The sequence below is a fragment of the Limulus polyphemus genome, unplaced genomic scaffold (assembly GCF_000517525.1).
Source record: "Limulus polyphemus unplaced genomic scaffold, Limulus_polyphemus-2.1.2 Scaffold1419, whole genome shotgun sequence".
Lineage (NCBI taxonomy): Eukaryota > Metazoa > Arthropoda > Merostomata > Xiphosura > Limulidae > Limulus > Limulus polyphemus.
This window is the reverse complement of record NW_013667029.1, coordinates 153,346-159,355: the sequence shown is the minus strand read 5'-3', so window position 1 is coordinate 159,355 and position 6,010 is coordinate 153,346.

Below are 6,010 nucleotides of genomic sequence, written 5' to 3'. Positions count from 1 at the left end.
AGTTCTTATCACGGTTTGGAACAAGCTAGTTTATTCTATAATTTCACAGTCCTTATCCCTGTTTGGAACAAGCTAGTTTATTCTATAATTTCACAGTCCTTATCACGGTTTGGAACAAGCTAGTTTATTCTATAATTTCACAGTCCTTATCACGGTTTGGAACAAGCTAGGTTATTTGATAATTTAAAAAAAAAAATCAGCATCTGTCTCACATAAATCTCGAACGGTTTAGTTATTACTTGTAAATTTTTATTTATCGGATTACAAAAAGCTATTTTAAATAACTGGTAGCTAGAAGAACTTTTAACAAATGTATCTTGAACTCCCTACTATATCAGTATCTCTACAGTCAACTACCCTGAATTCCGTCTTATTTTAATTAACAATGCGATTATAAATAATTTTTCCATTTATCTCAGTATAACGGTTATAACGATAACTTTAGACTTTATGTCAAATACTTCCATCTTTTGCTGACTAGAAGGATCACACAAAGGTAAACTTTCAAATAATGTTTTAAAATCTTGAGTTATCCTACTGGATATTGGATATTCAGTTTGGACGACATTTTGCAATGAGTTGTGGGTAATTAATACATTTTATTGCATTAGTTTAAGTTTACATACGATGTTTTATTACTTGTTAACCTTCAGTTATAGGACGACAATTCACATAACACAAAAAACCATTCTAAATAACTTATAATTATGTTTATGCTTTGTACTTGACATCAGTCAACACGATCTATTGAAACGTTGTATCTAAATTTAGATTAATGTTATAACAAATGTTTATTTCCTGTTGTCCAAAGTGAATTCTCAAACCTGTTCAAATGACACAGCTTTAGGCATATTCGTAACAATATACATAATTATACATTATTAAAACAAAGGTGAGCAAATACTCTCATATATATACATATATATTGCTTGCATGAAAGTAGCTTTCCTTTGTAAATGAAATTTAAACAAATATGTGATTTTTTTATATTTTCAAATCCTATTCCATCCACGTAAATACTTATGTTGATAATATTTTGTACTATTTTAAGTATATGACTTTCTAGCTTTAAATCCTGTCCCATCCATGTAAATTGCTATTTTTTTTTATTCCTGTAAACTCCCCCTTTCTCATCTTGGACTTGGGACCAGGCAAAGGCGGAGGTTGACATGTTTGGTGTGACGCGGATTCGATTACGAGTCGAGCGCCCTAACCACCTGGCCACGCCGGGCCACGTAAATTGCTATTATTGTTTGTTTGTTTGAAATTAAGCACAAAGCTAAACAATGGGCTATCTGTGCTCTGCCCACCACGGGTATCGAAACCCGGATTCTAGCGTTGTAAGTCCGCAGACATACCGCTGTGACACTGGGGGCTGCTATTATTGTGTATTATTTTAATAATAATTAACTAAATCCTGAAAGAGCTTAAGAGATACATTTAAATCTTAAAAGCCACATGATTTGTTTGTTTGTTTTTGATTATGCACAAAGCTACACAAGGGCTATCTGTGCTCTGCCCACCACGGGTATCGAAACCCGGTTTCTAGCGTTGTAAGTCCGCAGACATGCCGCTGTGCAAATTGGAGGGCGAAAGCCACATGAAAAATTCTATTCAAAATCATAAATCCTTGAATCTCATGACAGGTCCCGGACACGTGAAACATTTAACAAAGTTACAAAATATTATATTAACTTTATCTTCTAAGCAGTTGGAGTGTTTTCTGTTACGTTTTTTAACGACACTGAACATATCTAAAAGCAAATACAAATATCCCCGGTACGGAAATAAACGTAACCGTGAAATTACATAATGCCCCCATATAACATTAAAATGATTTTTCATTTTGCAGACAAAGTCTTCCATGAGATGCCACCACTTTCTGAATATAAGATATTACTTATTTTACTTTATCAAGTTGTTAACAACTGCATTACCTATAAACCATTTATTATAATTAGTCGCCCCTGGAGGTAGAATATGACATAATTATACATTTAATATTTTGATGAAAGATAATGTGGTCACCTGTATAGAAGAAATTACAAATTTGAATGTAGCAAAAGCTGCATCCAGTTTGAATGAGACTAATATTAAAGTTGAAATTAATATTATGTAGTGATAGATAAAATGTAATCATGTTTTATAAAGATGTCAAACTACCTTAACTTACAAAGGTGTCTCAGAGAGGTTTGGTGGCAAAACAGGTGTGAGATAGAGAATAATTAGAAATAATTTTGAATCAACGAAATTGTTTTCGTTTTTGTGACGCTATGCAGTTTTCGTGTAACTTTAAAAAATAAAAACATGCTATCTATACTTTAAACGCTAAATTCACTGGGTTGGTTTCTGGCCTCGCGTTGTGTATGAGCAAGGTGTCTTTTATACGTCATTGTCCCTTATTAAAATCTTAACACACTTTGAGTGGACGTCTACGTCACACATTTTCTAGAAACGTTGTTATAGTAGACTTGTCCTTTTTCAAGTCTTACATTTGTATGTTCCTTCACACAAGGTCACATTTTGTTTATAGTAGACCCAATATAACCATGCTGACAGCAAGGAAAAGTCAATTTATAAACAACATTAGATGCTTTTAATGAAACAACATGATCCTTAAATCTAAAATAAAATAAAAGAACAACTAAGAGACAATTAGGTTTAAGAATATATCTCACCTGTATTTGAAGATGTATGCCAATATATGGAAAAGTTACATCTAAAGGATATTCAGGAACCCCCGTTTGCTGATGCTTTGATGAAAGTTCGCTTGTTCAAATAATTACGAAGTATTTTTTTTTGTATGAGAAATGTTTCATACTAGTGAGACTTCATAAGCACTTGAATACTTTTAGACACGATTGAATAAGAACTTTATCAAATTTTCTATAAAAAAATTACTATAAAGCTTTTTATGAACCATTGTTTCCAAAATGAGAGTTTATGGTCTTGTTGATCTTCAACAGCGAATTTTATACTGTTATGTTTGCTCTTCAATTACTCAAGAAACAGAGAATTCTAAACATACTTTCTAAAAATGGTGGGAATATCATCTGCATACCTACGATAGTAAAACGAGTTAAAAGACTGCTGACAGTCTTCATAATAACAAAAACAAATATTGGCCAAAGAAGGCGCAAATCTAGAACCTTATAACAACTCCATCAATGTAATCATAAGAACTATTGATGGTTGAGATGATCAGTAGAAGCAGAAATAGGTTAGCAAGGTTTTGTATGTAATACTTTACGTTAGAAATGCAGAAAAATAATACTTTAGTCCATAAAATATGCAACTTATTCCGAATTTTAGTCTCCTTTAAGAAAATATTTTGAGGATTTATTGCTTCAACGTGGTTGATCTTATTAATATTTAGAATTTATATTGATAAACGCTGTATATTCATATTATCGCAGTGACCACAAGTCCAACTCGATTACTTAATTATTATGTGTTTTTCATTAGTGTAAATACAGGTTAAAGAAAAGTTGTGTTTTTTACAGGAAAAGTAATGCAAGACACAAATGAATAATTTATTTTTCAATGGATATTCAAAACGGAACATTTTAACTAAAGAAGTAACTTGATAGGACCAAGCTTCTTTGAAATGTTTTACTGGATCGAAAAATCCTGTTTTACAACCATAGCCATCACTTTGCAGATGAAGTTATTGCCATGGATTGTGTTCAGGAGTTGTTTCGGAGCCTATTTCTGTCCTAAATGCCTACTCAGCTGTGCGAGGTTTTCTTTTTTTTTTGTTGCTTCTATGGAAATCACTGTGTCATCGTTTGATAATCTCACTATGTGAATATTTATTTTCAAATAATCATCCCTTAATCATTACATAGTATGAATATGTCTGCGGACTTACAACGCTAGAAACCGGGTTTCGATACCTTGGTGGGCAGAGCACAGATAGCCCTTTGTGAAGCTTTGTGTTTAACTACAAGCAAACAAACTATACTTTGTCTGAATTTATTTTTCCGTGCTTTCAACTGTAATGGAAAGATTGACCAATAGATGGTGGCACTATTTCAGAATATCAATGTGTTTGTGGTTGTCTATGGCAGTATGTGTATTTTTCAATTAAGTATTTTATTCAACCTGTGTTGGCCTTAGGGTTTATAGATTTATGCTGTAGTGAACAGTAGAAATGTTAATCCTGATTTATATAATTTTAGCTGAAAAAGAGCTAAATTATTCCTGAAATTAGTTATTTTTTAATAATGAAGACGAGAATCAAATTTATAAGCTCATAGACGGTGGTGCAACATGACTATCGAAATACAGCCCACAAAAATATTTATTGGTACGGCCATATGCATAGTGCATAAGCCTGTCGGGTGCTATAAGCGTATACAATAATATATAACATTGTTACAAATATGTACATAGCATTATACATACATGCTTATACAGTGCCTTGCAAAAGTATTCACCCCCTACCCATAATGTCACACTTTGATGAAATACAAAAAATGTAAAATTTTTTTTTAATTTAACTTGTTTTTATTCAAAACTCTAATGATCAAACTTAACACTGTTATGTGTGAAAGAGGTTAAATGTCAGCAAAACCTGCAAAGAAAATAGATAAACTGAAATTTGCTGATTGTGTAAGTATTGAGCCTGCCTAAGTCAGTACTTGTTGAAAGTAGCTTTTGCAGCAATTACTGCTGTGAGTCTTTTTAAGTAGGTCTATACCAGCTTTGCACAATGGGAAAGTGTAATTTCTGCCCATTATTACTGGCAAATTTGCTCCAATTCTGAGAAGTTTGTTGGGGGATCATTGAAGGACAGCAATCTTCAAGTTTCGCCATAAATTTTCTATTAATTCAAATCATGACTTTGACTGGGTCACTCCAGAACATTCACTTTCTTCTTTTGAAACCACTCCAGTGTGGCTTTGGCCTTGTGCTTCTGGTCATTGTCCTGCTCAAATGGGAATTTTCGACCCAATTTTATATTATTGGCTGACTCAAGCTGAATTTTCTCTAGGATTCGCCTATACTTTGCACCATCCATCTTCCCCACAATCCTGACAAGCTTCAAAGTCCCTGCTGATGAGAAGAATCCCCATAACTTGGTACTACCACCACCATGCCTGACAGCTGGAATTGTGTTGACTGAGTAATGTGTTGGGCTTGCGCCAGACGTGACGCTTTTAATTTAAAACAAAAGGTTAAATTTTTGTTTCGTCTGACGACAAATCCTTCTGCCGCATGTCTTCAGTATCATTTACATATTTTGTCTCAAACTACATATGAAATTATTCACTTTCAGTAATGGCTTCTTTCAAAAACAAACAAAAAAAACACGAAACAAACTTGCATTTGGATTATGCATGTGTCTGCCTGTTTAGCCATACAATAATTCACAGTTCCATGAGAAGGATAACTGAAAATCCTGAATGAAAATTTTAAAGACAACAATTTAGCATATAAGACGTAATTTTTGACATGCTTCAATGAAAAATGTTTAATGTGAATTTAGAATACACTTTAATTAACTTACTCGTTCACTACTCAATGTTTATTTGACTCACGTATTACCCTTATTTTTCTGCACTGAAACAATGAGAGATTTTAAATATTTAATAGATGAAATTTTTACAATAAGTTTCGATTTCTAACAAAAGAAAATATCATACACTTCCTTAAAATAAATAGATTTTCCACATATGACTAAATCATTTGTAATATTTTGTTATTGATTCATTAATTGGTAGTTCAAATTACTTATTCTATTTAATTTATTTAAAAAATCAAACCTCCAAATGAAACACGACATAAATTGTAAGATGACTTGCCTGATGTATCAGGTCATCAAGAAATTAATGTCGATTTTTTAGATGAAAAACCCGAACAACTTATATACCAAAACAAAACATTTATTAAATGAAATAGTCTCTATTCTTATCTATGATGTTTTTTTCCATCTTACAATCAACTTGTTAATGCCCTGATTAAAGAAATCACTTGGCTTTGAAGCCAAAAAACACGTCGATGTCCT